The 13847-nt window shown below is 33.1% G+C and overlaps 1 protein-coding gene across 4 annotated transcripts in view; it reads left to right on the forward strand.

The window, feature by feature from the left end:
• Positions 1–239: 239 nt before the first annotated feature.
• Positions 240–13847, forward strand: part of myo16 (myosin XVI) — a 360917-nt gene continuing 347309 nt past the window's right edge. For all 4 annotated transcript variants that reach the window (XM_087267331.1, XM_087267325.1, XM_087267334.1 and 1 more), the window contains exons 1-2: positions 240–438; positions 3096–3278. The gene's annotated coding sequence lies outside the window, so the exon portion shown is untranslated. The remainder of the gene's footprint in view (positions 439–3095; positions 3279–13847) is intronic.

Here is a 13847-nt window from a genome sequence, read left to right on the forward strand (position 1 = left end):
CAAATTCCATAAGTGCTTTTGGTCTCTCTCACTGTAAAAATAAATAAATAAATAAACAATTAAATCAAATATAATTACAACCGTTCTTATATTCTAACAATGGCTATGCAATGCATAACACCTGTTGACTCTAATTAACTGAGCTGCCTTCAAGGTCTTTGTAATTACCCAGCCAGCAGTGTATAAGCACCTGTGACCTTCTTACTACTATTAATACACCAGCGTTTTTAGGTTTCTACGCAAACATGTTCGTTTTGAGCATATTGCCATATGACAGAAAATAACTGCTGTATGTTTAAATAACGATTAACCCCAGCTAGCATCTTCTTTGCGACATCCACCTTTAATTTTGGAACCACCCCACGCCTCCGGAAGTCGGGAAACAGTTTGAGGTGCAGCTGGAGCTTCTTTTTGGAAATGTTCTAGTCTATATTACAGGTAGAGTACTGTATGTTCATTAAATTACACACTTTTTTAATCCAAACTGTCTGATTCACACTTTAAGATATCTCTGCTGTGACAAAAAGTCTGTGTGATGTATATTTTTGTGTTTAAAAATCAAATAGCACCACGGTTTCAGTTTCTGTTTCTATTTGAGCTCGTGAGGCGCTGTTTTTCGGATGAGACCTTAAACCAAGTTTGCCCGCTGGCCTCTGTCCATCATGGCCCTCTTAACCATCCCCATATCATAATTTTTTTACTTGGTTTTTATAAATTCTTTATTCTTTTTTTTTTCTTTTTTTGTAAGTTTAGTTTTCTTGTAAGTTTGTTTAGTCTTTAGTTTGGGCTTTCTTCTTTAAAATGTATTTATTTATTATAACTTTATTTTAGTGGGAGATAAAAAGTAAACCATAATGTACAGTTGAATTATCAGCCCCCCTGAATTATTAGCCCCCCTGTTTATTACTTTCCCCAATTTCTGTTTAACGGAGAGAAGATTTTTTTTCAACACATTTCTAAACATAATAGTTTTAATAACTCATTTCTAATAACTCATTTATTTTATCTTTGCCATGATGACAGTAAATAATATTTGACTAGATATTTTTCAAGACACTTCTATACAGCTTAAAGTGACATTTAAAGGCTTAACTAGGTTAACTAGGCAGGTTAGATTAATTAGGCAAGTTAGTGTGTAACGATGGTTTGTTCTGTAGACTATCGAAAAAATATTTAGCTCATAGAGGCTTATAATTTTGACCTTAAAATGGATTTTAAAAAATTAAAAACTGCTTTTATTCCAGCCAAAATAAAACAAATAAGATTTTCTCCAAAAAAAAAAAAAAAATATATATATATATATATATATATATATATATCATACTGTACACGCTGTGCAAATACCCTTACTCTGTTAAACATCATTTGGGGAATATTTAAAAAAGAAAAATTAAAGAGGGGCTAAAAGCTCTGACTTTAACTGTATAATGTGAGATACTCCTAGTTATAAATGAGAATGAGTCCAGCATATCTACTATATGCACAATTTATTTATTATCTGCATCCCACTAAACTAAAGAAATGGTTTTACGAGTTTTATGGGAATTTAGAACTTTCTTGCTCGCTCTCATGGCTTCTCTTTTTGTCAGCGTAGAAGGGTCAAGTGTCTTTGTTATGCAGATAGAGTCCAGCAACAGTCCTGTGAACATTAAAACACAAGAGTGGATGAGAGCAGCTCACCAGCCTACAGCAGTTTTATTTTTCTTCTGTTGCACTATTTAATTTCATTATTTCATTATTTTCAATTAAAATGTATTTTAGTTAATTTATATATTGTTTTAATTAAAATGAATATTCTTAAATTACGTTTAATTTCACTAATTGTATTTAATTATATTGAAGGTGCAGGCAAAAATGCAAATGCAACACTACAGGCAAAAATGAAAAAATATAAACATAACAAAATATATTATAACATTTATAAAAAAAAAACTTTAAATTAAAAATGTAATGCACCCATCAGCTTTGTTTGCCTTTTTATTTTTATTCTTCAGAATACACTAAGTCTTTATTTTGTTAAACTTCATAAATTTGTGTTTAGATTTAAATAAAATACACTTTTCTCAATCTGTTTTTGTTTTAACTATACTCAGAGTTATTATAGAGGGATATGTTCATCATTTCCCTGATTATACAACATTATATTCTATAAAATACCAAAATTGTTGTTGTTGTTTTTTAATCTGGTTATTTTTTTAAATTATGGAGTGATAAAAAAAAAGATAACCAAAATAAACTTTAATGAAAACATTTTTTTATGTATCTATTTATTCATTTTTAAGTGTGTTTATTTATTTTCAAAGTTTATTTATTTACTTATTAGTTTACTTTATTCACTTGATTCGTTTTTCAGCATGTTTATTTTATTTATTTGCATAGTTTATTAATTTTCATAGTTTATTTATTTACTAATTAATTTACTTATTTATCTATTTATTTATTTTTCAGCGTGTTTATTTACTAATTTTCATAACTTATTTATTTATCTATTATTCATTTTCAACCATGTCTAATTTATTGTCATAGTTTGATTAGTTATTGTTTTATTGTTGTTATTATTATTTTGCCCTATTCACCTGCAGTGTCTTGCTTTTATTTAAAAAAACAACAACTTGTACACAATAAAAAAATATGACTAGTCACAACTACAAATGTTTTATCACTTAAACTTGCTTTAATAGGTTATTTAAGCTGAACTAAATTTAAGTTACACAACTTAATATTTTTTAGTCAGTTTTATTGATATAAATTTAGATGGTTAGAAAAGTTAACCAATTTAAGGTGCAATATTTTTTAGAGTGTATGCATGTGTAGGGTATGTTCGACATTTCAGCACCGCACGTCCCTCATTCCCCTCCCCCGTTGTGATTTCACAGCCAGCAAAAGTCCTGTGTCACTGTTTCAGACCAGCAGCTGCTCTTTTACTAAACAGATGTAGGCAGAGATTTTTCATTTCTGTCCTTCTCTGCCTTCCAGCACGTTCTCCATTATCAATGAACATGCTCTTCTTTTTTAATACAGACTGTTTCTTATCATATTGGATCGTGTTGTGACTCCACCCTTTATATCTCTCTCTTTCTGATTCCGCTTTGCAGTCGGATGATTTGGTTTAAGAGACACTAGTAGCACAGGGGAGCTGTGTGGAGTGGAAGCAGCTCTTCTGTGTTTGAGGGATATTAAGAGAGCGGAGAAGTGCGATCAGTGGAGTGGACTGAGACATGTTGGAGATCTCTGGATTATATATAAACTGCTAAAGAAGAAGAGATCAGCGCTATGAGGTAAGTGTGCGCTTAAGTGTGTTTCTTTGGGGTTTTGTTGCTAAAACTGTCCCTAGAATATAGCACCTGCTTAACGAATTTACCAAAACATGACCATATAAAACAGAAAAGACAGTCCTTCTATTTAAATTAAATTAGGACATTCTTTAGATTGGTTTTCGAAATGGTTACAAGATGACAGTACTTGAATAATTTTACTGAATTACTGTACTTGGGGATTATTTTTGGAAATTCTACCTTACTTGAGTTAAGACTAATTGTTTACTTTTACATTTTAAAGGAAAAACAAAAACCCTTTTTACAACTTGCTATTGTATTTACTATTGAAAGGTCGCTTCCTCCTAACAAACCAACATAACTTGCAAAACTAGAGGTGAAAAAAGACATACTTATTAAATTATTTTTTAATGAAAATGTTCTTTTAGATCAATGTTTAAGTCTCAAAGTAAATCTAGGATTATGGTCAATTGATGGTTGTCAATATTATTGTTAAAAGTCATAACTATGGCTAATTCGTAATATATTTGTAGTAGTAGATTGTTTCACCAAAATTGAAACCAGAATAGCAAAAGTATGAAATAATAACATTTAAATATAATAGTTAATTTAAAATGTTATACTTTTTCTGTGATCTTGTATATCTTTGCTTGTAATATTTTTTTGTGCAACTGAAAGTTTCAGAAAAATACATGTCAAAAAAATGTCTTTAGGCTCACATTCAATTTAATTTAATGTGTTCTCACCGAATATAACATATTAATCAATCTGAAATCATATTCTCAAAACCCGCTTTTTGGAATCATATACGGTTTTCTTTTAAGCCATTAAGTTTTGGGATTAAAATAAATTGGGTTGGTTTAAAGTATAGTACAGTACTAGCTAGCAACAAAAAACATGTGCAGTGTATCCATTAAAATAGTGACAAATATGTGTCCTGAATGAAGCTCAAGTTTTCAATTAAGTTTCATGAAGTTTCCTATCATGATAAGATCTTGTATTGTTGATTTCAATTCAACTTAATAAGGGCACAAGACAATAGGCTTTTTGTATGATATCGATTGTACAGTTCACTTTGAATTTGTGTGGGCACTCATTGGAAATATGTTGCTGCTACAGTATGTTTCTTGTTTTTGCTTGTTCTGGTTTATACATTTTAGTTGATTCAGTTACTTTTGTTAAAGCAGTTTACTTGTGTGTCCTGTCTGAGGGGTGTCCACAAGTGGAACCTGCCTCTTTGTCAAGAGTTTAATTGGTTAATTGAGCAATCATAAGGCTGACATTATATACTTCCCTAGTGCTGTTTGCCATTTTGTCTGACAAACAACGCTTAATAGAGTTACTTTATTAACACTGGTGGACTTGAAGTTGAAAAGTTGTAAAAAATTATGCCTGTGCGTAACTTTTAATGTAATCATTTTCATATTTGAAATTGTCTTGTCGGGCGAGGCAGTAGTGCAGTAGGTAGTGCTGTTGTATCACAGCAAAAAGGTCGCTGGGCTCAGTTGGCGTTTCTGTGTGGAGTCATGTTCTCCCTGCCTTCGCGTTGGTTTCCTCCGGGTGCTCCAGTTTCCCCCACAGTCCAAAGACATGTGGTATAAGTGAATTGGGTAGGCTTAATTGTCCATTTTGTATGAGTGTGTGTGTGTGTGTGTGTGAATGTGTGTGTATGTTTCCCAGAGATGGGGTGCAGCTGGAAGGACATCCGCTGCATAAAAAAAACTTGCTGGATAAGTTGGAGGTTCATTTCGCTGTGGCGACCCTGGATTAATAAAGGGACTAAGCCGACAAGAAATTGAATGAATGAAAGTGTCTTGTCAGTGAAATCTATATAGAACAGGGGTCACCAATCTCGTTCCTAGAGGTCCGGTACTCTGCAGGGTTTGGCTTCAACTTGCCTCAACACACCTGCCTGGGTGTTTCAAGAATACCTAGTAAGACATTGAATAGCTTGTTCAGGTGTGTTTGATTAGGGTTATAGCTAAAATCTGTAGGACACCAGCCCTCCAGGAACAAGTTTGGTGACCCTTGATATGGAAGATTATAATCTAGTCAAATGTTTCAAGTTGGTCAAACTTTCAGCAAATTGGCAGTGTTGCAGTGGGACCTTTTACTTTACTCAGAGTCAGTCAGACTGCACCAATCACAGTGCTTGCTAGATCTGAAACTTTTTATGCACCAGTCATTAGAAGAATTAAATTTCACAATCTGATTTCAACAATCTCACACCACTTTTACACTAAGGCAGTCTGAGCAAGAGCAAGAGCCAAGTTCTAAAACAATTCTTTGTTTTTGACACCTAAAGCACAGCTTTGAACCTGGAAAAGTGTTTATCAAGTAGCGTCAAAACATTGCTGGGCCATTTGCATCAGAGGCTGCTGTCTGGGTTACCATAACCGGTAACACTTTACAATAAGGTTCATTAGTTAATGCATTTACTAACATGAACTAATGATGAACAACACATGTACAGCATTTATTAATCATAATTGAACATTTACTAATGCATTATTAACATCCAAGTCCATGCTTGTTAACACTAGTTAATGCACCATGAGTTAACATGAACTAACAATGAACTACTGTATTTTCATTAACTAACGGTTACTAACATGAACACATACAGTAGTAGATGTATTGTTAATTGTTTGGCCATCTTAGTAAATGTATTAATTAACATTAACTAATGAACCTTATTGTAAAGTGTGACCCCATAACCAATAGGAATGACAGACACTGCAATCCATTCAGAAATTTTCATACCTTTGTCCTTGTACCTGCACCACTGACTTTAGTCTACAAACAGAAACATGGCATTGCGTAGGGTGTATGATTAGACCCATAGGATGCAAATGTGTGTTAAGAGAACATATTTAGCTTGTATGTTTCCTTTGGGAATGATTGGCAATATCTTGAGTGACGGATATAGATGTAATGAAAAGCATATCAATATCTTGTAGCTGTAAAAAGCAAGACTAGAAACAGCTATGGAAGAATCATCTGCAACACTGAGATGTATTGATGTCCAGCAGTTGTTAGTAAATTAGTGTTGACTGAGATGGCATGTTTTGTTTATGCTCATTAAGCTGCTGTGTTTCTCTCTCTGGAGTGTAATGTTTCCTCCAGACTGCAATGCTAACTGGAGAAACTATATGGGGATGAAAACAAACAATTTCATCATTTACAAATGAGTCAAGACACGGCTCTTTCTATGTGGTTTAAACGCATTTGAAAATCCAGTTTTCTTTGTAGCTTACTTGCATGACCACGTCCGATTATTATTATTTTTTTGTTTGTTTTGTTTAGTTTTTAGGGCATTGGGGCAATCTACAGTACGTTACTGTAAATCAAATGCAGCATATATATATATATATATATATATATATATATATATATATATATATATATATATATATATATATATATATATATATATATATATATATATATATATATAATTTTTTTTTATTTTATTTTTTTATATATTTCCTGTAGCATCTACAGTACCTTACTGTAAATCAACTACAGCAAAATCATGTATTTACATTTACAGTATTCTCAATATATATGCATTGAGTATTTTATATATTTACTGTAAAATATACAGTATTTTTTTACAATGCAACTAATATACAGTAACATACTGTATAACTGCCCTACAGTTTAACACAGTTCACATTATAGTTCAATACTGTATAATGTACAAAAATTGTTAATGGTGCATTGTTAATGTCCTGTAGAATCTACAGTACCTTACGTTAAGTCAATTACAGCAAAAATACTGCATTTACATTTACAGCACTCTCACTGTACATGCATTTACGGTATTGTGTATCTTTACTGTAGAATATACAGTTACTTTTTACAATGCAACTTTAAAATACAGTAACACTGCATAACTGTACTACAGTAAAATACAGTTCATATTATATTTAAATACTGTCGTTTACAAAAATTATTAATAGTGCATTAACAATGTCCTATAGAATCTACAATGCCTAACTGTAAATCAATTACAGCAAAAATACTGTATTTACATTTACAGCACTCTCACTGTACATGCATGTACAGTGCTGTATATCTTTACTGTAAAATATACAGAATTTCACAATGCAACTTTAAAATACGGTAACACTGCATATCTGTCCTACAATAAGATAGTTCACATTACAGTTAATGTCATTTAAAAATTGTTTACAGTGCACACTACCCTAAACTTAAAAAAATAAAAAGTGATGGCCTTTTGTTGTAGTGTTTTGTTTTTGTTTTGCAAATACTGTTGACAACATTGTCACAACAATCCCTGCTTAATGGATCTGTAAAAAGCATAAAAACCTGGATGGATGCATGCAGGCAGTCCTGGGGCCTGTTCCATGAGGATGGCTAAACAAACTCTGGGTTACAATGACTAGTTTCAAATTGACAAGTCCACACCAATCCGATAAGGCATCGTCAGTAGCATTACTCTAATCATCAACTCCCTCCGTTAAACCTAGGCTTTGATCTCGAGTTTGTAGAGTGCATGTGCATGATATCAGTAGCAAACAGCCAACCATGTGGTTTAAAACAAAGAGATACTGTGATTCGCTTCTCACGGCAAAGTCAACGTGATTCACTGGCAAAGATTAAAAGAAAAAATATGTTTTTTTTAAATATGTACACTTCAAGATGAAAAGAGCTGTTCAAGAAAACAACATGAATTATCAGTTCAAGGGGATTTATGTAAGTTTTATATATTGATTGTCAAGCTTTGTTGCATGCTAATATTTTAGCAATTATTAATATTAAATAATATTCCCTAAAGATCCCTTGGTTTAATTTAAAACGGATATGTTTTATCAAGTAGAAAGCTTTTTAATTTGTAACAATAAAAACTGGGCAGTGGATTTAATGTCATAGATGTTTCACTTTTTACACGGCTAAATCTCGGTTTGAAATACGACATGCTCTGGAGTTAGGTTAGCAATGCAGAGAAAGTTGCCATGGTGATGAACGCTGCTAAAAGCCAAACCACTTGGTTAATTTAATCCAGAGTTGGTGCGAACTAAACTGAAACTTATCAGGTGAACCAGCTTTTGTAGGTACAGGCTACTGTAGTCCACCATTGTTGTTTTGGCATGGTATACTCCCATGCCTATTGACTCAATATTTACAGAACAGGTGCATAATGTTTTTTTTTTGTTTGTTTTTTAAATGACACCATGACTATAATGGTGGAAATTTCCAAAATTTTAAGTAAAAGAAAAAGATTATAATAATAATAATATAAAATGTACAAACATGGATAAAATTCTTGGTATCCTTCTATTTAAGAAAGGAAAAACTACAGTAGTCATTGAAATAACGTAAAAAAAAAGTAAAGATCAATCAAGCATGACTAAAAATAAACTAATGAAAATAATATATTGTTTTTGAATTGTGGTTTAACAAAAGAATAGAAAAAGGCAAAATAATGAAACTGGCCTGAATCAATTATTTAATTTAATTAAAAGCTTTTATTCCAGCTAAAATAAAATAAATAACTTGTATATATAAAAAGAGAACACTGCGATTTTTAAAATCCTTGTTCTGTTAAACCATTTGCAGGAGTTCTCATAATTTTCTCTTCAACTCCAAATGTTTTCCAGAGTAAACAAATTTTCAAACAAGTAAATTGCCAAAGGATTATACAATCAGAATCGGTTTTATTGCCAAGTGTGCTTTACACACACTATTAATTTGTTTTGGCTACAGACATTTTCAGTGTACATAAAGTGATAAGTGACAACAAGAAAATAAATATGAGAAAATGTGACAAACATTAAACAGAGATGCAATTAGACAAAAGAGCTCAGGATAATGCATTGTATTTACAGTTTTGTTATAGATACTGTATACAAGTTATAAGGTGCTGCTGGGTACAAATGCGTACATGAGAACGTATTGCATTGTATATTGTTATAAGGTGCTGTGTACAAGCGTGTATGGGAAAGTAATACATACAATAGGTTACAGAATAGGTTAAAATACAATAGGTTACAATTTACAATACAGTCTCATTACGAAATGTTAGTTAATACACTAACCAGCAGAGAAAGTGAGAACGGGCTATATTTGTGTTTTATATAGTTTACTAAAAACTTACTATTAAACTAGTTAGTTCCATTTATATAAAATAATTATCATATAATAAAATGTAATTAAGACAATTTTCATTGTCTAATTAGCTATAATAATTAACAAATGTAGCCTTATTGTAAAGGGTTAGCAAACAAATCTTTTAAAAAATAAAAAAACTTTTTCAGTCAATATCTGATATACCACAGCACAGATTAAAATCTGAATCTGTTTATATTTGAAGATAAATACCCTAAGAAGTCTTCTAGCATCTGTTGCTATGATTAACAGCAGTTTGAAATATTGTTTAAAGGCATTTGGTAAGTAAATGTAAAAAATAAGTATATTATGGTATTTTGAAGTGCCCATGCTAAATAAATCATGCATTTTCATTGTAACACTATTTTGTATTATTAAATATCGACACACATACTATATATGTATTTCAAATGTATTCATTGTATACTCAGATAAACAGTCAGTGTTCAAATGAATTCAATTTGCATCTATTTACTTCCCGAGTAAATTATCTTCTAGATTTAGATTGCAGATTCCTTTCTTAATAAAGCTCCGTGTGTTAAGAACTGTATGGAAAGTGATAACTGTATCCGACAGCATGCAGATTGTACAGTGTAGTCTAAGAGTGCGTTGTTGAATATTCAGCATTCACTCAGAGGAAATGTTCTGAGAATGCAGCGTTCTGGTGTACAGAAGTAGGTCAGGAGTAATTGTGCGTGTGGTCTCACGGATGGTGGTAGAAATGTAATATCAGTGAGCGATGGTTTGTACAGATGCCTTCACACTGAATACCTGCAGGGCCTGGAACAAATCCACCACATTAACCTGATTTAGAGGGTCGGTTGCAACTAATGCGACCACCTTTTTCAGGTTTCACGCTGGCTTTATGTTGTCACAGAAACAAAGTGAATCTCTTTTCATCATCATAATCATTTAACACTTGTACATGTGCATTTGTTTGAACATCTCAGTAGATATGGACAAATAATAAATGTTACAGAAAGATGAGTTTTAAGGGTATATTTATGACAACTTTGTGCAAAAATTTGTTGTTGTTTTTAGTTTAGTGAACAGGGGTCCCTTCTTCGTACCTCGCTTAAATGATCTATGATGATTTGGCAGATCCGGGATCTTTTAATCTTGATAACTGATCTCTCGCTAATTTGGTTCTTCAAACAAGTTGGCAAATCAGATTAGAATGTCTGGATAAACTGATCTGAGATCGCTGCGTGTGTTGTGAAGGACAGATCTATCGATCCTCGAAATCATGATCAGCAATGCAACGATTGGCTGACGGCACAGCAGCTTAATGACATCATCTGATTAATATTCAATTATCCATGTTAGCAAAACTACATCAAATTAGCAGTAAACGGTTTGTTAAATATGACACGCAATAACCTTCCACACTTCTTGTGAGGTGCAGGCTTTACACTTTCATGAGTCAAGTATATCATCATGTATTTCAATGCAAATCAATGTATTTAGTTCTACATTTAGAAAAGATTTTCTTTATTATTGTAGCCATTTTGTAAAGAATAACTGGTTGTTTACAAAAGTATTTTGATATTGGTAAAGGTGTCTGCAACTTTTGTGAAGCATCAAAAACTGGCATATTAACTATCAAACATGTTTATGACTGCATAAATGTATTATTGCTTTAAAAAATAAGTGACATATTGCATTTCTATTATACACAATTTGTACTAAAGCGATCTAAAAAGTTCATATAAATAAGTTTTCTCTTTGCACCACCAGGTGGCAGTCTTTGTACTTTAATTTCGAGGGTGCAGATTGCATAAGTTTTATTAATATGTATAACTTTATTTTATTAATAACTATAACTTATATATATATATATATATATATATATATATATATAGTTAAAAAATATGTACCATTTTCCCAAGTGTATATAACTACTATTGTAAGAAAATATCAGAATTCAGAACACATTCTGTATTATCTTTGCTTGAACTGAGCCGATCTAATCCTGTTTATATGAATTGAACCTGCTCCCGATCAGGTTTGACCTAGCAGAACTGTTGCTATGACAACAACTCTCGGATCAGCTTTGAAGAACGAAACGATCCTGGATCGTGTCAAATCGTCAATATCCAAATCCAGCTAACTGAGTAATCCACGTACGAAGAACGGACCCCTGTTCACATATATCTGCAAAAAAATATTAAAACCTTGTAGTTTACATACTGGAACATTAGTTGGTGACAAGGTTATAATAGTTTTGTTGTCACAACAGCAGACAACCCACTAGTTCATGTCATTCCCCAGTTAGTGTTTGGCCGGCGGTGTGCAGTAATTACATTTATTACTAAGCCACACTTGCATGCTATTTCAGAGCAGATATTCAGAGTAGCAGGGTAAACGGTATAGGAAAACTGTCATTGTTCAAAAATGAACCAATGTGAATATAAAAGCAACTTCAGCTCAATAAAGCAGGTTAGGCGGAATATCGCTATTTGCTGATGTTTTGTTGTTAAAGTAAATATAAATCTACATTATCGATACTGAAAATAGTCACATCAATCTTTCGCTGGGAGATTTCAGTGGCTGAACAACACGTCTGTGCATATAAGTCATACATAAGACAACACAATCTAACATAAGCCTAGCCTGAATAATATAGTTTTAAAACAGAACATTACCTGTATAACAGTAATACTTCAGCCATGGTGTCGTCCTTCCTCCAGCGTAAGTAACTCCAATACTGATTCAGGATTTTCAAAAGTTTCAATTCAGCATTTGATTTCACCGCGTCTGTGATTGTCTCGTGAACACGTGGCGCTCATACAGGCGGGCACGCACAAATGGCGGATCTACGTGAACAGATGCGCAGAAGTCCGAATCTACATTTGCTGATAGACAGTTAGAGCTACTTATCAAATTTATGGGAGATAAATTTGTTGTCGCCCAAAGATATGTAATTGGATGAACAATTTTTAATTTTTTGCCTTACCCAGAATATGAAAACACATATAAACACATTTAGATCATTTACTTTAATCATTACTATTGGACTGAAGAGATTTCAACCAGCACAACAAACAATATTTCTGAAGACAATCACCTGAAGACCTGCACCTTTAAATTAGTAAGCCATCAGCTGGAACTGCTGATTAGTCCCACTGATCACATGATATAAACAAAACACTCATCAGAACACATGGAAAACTACAACACAAACCCACATGACAACAACAAACAGGAATAGACAGGGCGCATGCAGGGGATGAAGTAAATTAACCCAATTTTTACAAAAAAGACCCCCCTCCCTTTAAATACAAGGAGAATCATTGTAAAGCTAGAACCTGAACCACAGCAAAACACTTGAGTTGTTTTAAAATAATATTGTGATCTTCAGTTTCAAATGCGCCACTTGAGCCTAAAAATATGAATAATGTGGATGACCCAGAGTCCATGGACTGTAAAATGTCATTTGCTACCTTCAGCAATGCTGACTCAAGACCAGGGCCAGACGGAATCTGCGGACGTTTTTTGCTGCAGAGGATTTTAGTAAAAATCTGCGGATTTCTGCAGAATTATTTTGGGAGTATCCAGCAGAGTATCATAACTTACACCTTAATATATTAAATAAAAAGTATTAAATTACTGAATAAAAACTGAATAAATTCAGATTTACACATTTACTCAAGTAAATAAACACAATTATTAATGGGCTTAAAATTTGCATAAATCTGCGGAATTCTGTGGAAAATCTGTGGAATTCTGCGCGCACAGATTCCGTGTGGGTCTACTCAAGACTATGTTGTGCTCTAAAACCAGATTGACATGGGTCTAACATTTATTCGTTCACTTTCCTTCGGCTTAGTCCATTATTTATGAGGGGTCACCACAGCGGAATGAACCGCTAACTAATCCAGCATGTTTTACGCAGCGGATGCACTTCCAGCCACAACCCAATACTGGGAAACACCCATACAGGCTCACATTCACAAACACACTCATGCACAAAGGCCAATTTAGTTTATTTAATTCACCTATACCGCATGTCTTTGGGCTGTGGGGGAAACTGAAGCACCCAGGGAAAACCCACGCGAACACGGGGAGAACATGCAAACTCCACACAGAAATGCCAACAGACCCAGCCGCCACTGAAACCAGCAACTTTCTTGCTGTGAGGCGACAGTGCTAACCACTGTGCCATTTGGGTCTAACTTAATAAACATATTCAGACATGAAAAAAACTGAGTGGAACTTTCTTTAAAATCTTTTTAGACGTATGCCTGTTGTAGTCAGGCACAGTGGGATCAAGATTGCAGACATAATTTTGGTAATCGACTGTAAGTGTTTTCTTAAGTAAGTATTTAAAACACATTTCACGAGTGTACAGTAGTTAACGGGGACCTATTTTGCAAAAGAATCACTTTTATAATGAGTTTAAACATAGTTGTTTGGTAACAATATGTAAATACAGCC

Source organism: Danio rerio, chromosome 9 (assembly GCF_052040795.2).
Source record: "Danio rerio strain M-AB ecotype USA chromosome 9, GRCz13ab, whole genome shotgun sequence".
Taxonomy (NCBI): Eukaryota; Metazoa; Chordata; class Actinopteri; order Cypriniformes; family Danionidae; genus Danio; species Danio rerio.